The following is a 1,075-nucleotide window of genomic DNA, read 5'->3' as shown; positions in this document are numbered from 1 at the left end:
TCATGATTATGTCATACTCAGAGCCGACACATTCAACTTATCGTAGTCTTAAACTTCTAGCACACATCACAAAATTTGACAGGTATCATTCTTCATAAGCCATCATGCTTCTTTCTTTATTATGCTTATACACATACGTTCCTAAGACATGCCGGTTCAACAAAAAATAAACAGTCTCTTGGGGGAAAAGAACACAGGCAAGAAAACCCCAAGAAAGGATTCATGAGTTGGGTTATTCAGACTTCACCCTATCACTCACAATCCATTTACCCCACCCTCAACAAAAATAGATGCGATTGTCGCCAATGCATACAAAAATAGTAAAAGAAAATGGATTGGGTGAAGCAAACTTGTGGCGCAAAGCGCCGGTGAATCCTTAACAAGCAGGGGGGTCCGGTTTCCCGGAGCCCGCTGGAACAGTGGTGGTGGCAACCTCAGTAATGCCCACATCTGCAATCATGGAACCCTCAGTAGTGCTCTCTATCAATCTCACCGCACAATCAGTGGTGCTCACAACGTCCCTCAACACAGGCTGGACCTCTGCAACTGGGGCAGAGCTCGATACCCCTGTAACTCTCTCACGCACCCTCTGCTGGCGCGAATCTTCGTCTACAATCGAAGCCCTCCTAGCCTCCTTCTCCTACCGATGATGTCTCTTGTGAGCTTTCTCTTCCTCCGTGCGATGAGAACGATGCCGCTTGCCTTTGGCATGTGTCGGTGTAGGCCCCTCCTCGGTGGTCCCACTTAATAGAGCATCTAGTTCTGTATCATCAGCCAGTGCAGTAGGAGCAGCCTGAGTCTCAACTGATGGTGCGACAAGAATGGCATCAACGTCGGTCCGGAGGCTGGCTAAGTCGGCCTGCAAAGCAGATAGGTCTATGGCCGGGGCTGATCGCTCGAGGACTTGCAACTCAAAGGCATCAAGACGCTTATTAACAGCCTGGACCTTTTGGTCCATCATCCCCTCCATCCTGCGCTCCATCCTCGCCTCGGACTCAGCTATCGACTTCTGCATCCATGGCTGGATGTGATGCAGCAGTGTGGCCATCTGAGCCTCTAACTTCTGTACTCTGGC

This window comes from Solanum tuberosum, unplaced genomic scaffold, assembly GCF_000226075.1.
Source record: "Solanum tuberosum cultivar DM 1-3 516 R44 unplaced genomic scaffold, SolTub_3.0 scf00224, whole genome shotgun sequence".
NCBI classification, from domain to species: domain Eukaryota; kingdom Viridiplantae; phylum Streptophyta; class Magnoliopsida; order Solanales; family Solanaceae; genus Solanum; species Solanum tuberosum.
The sequence above is the reverse complement of the archived record's forward strand: the minus strand, read 5'-3'. Positions refer to the sequence as shown.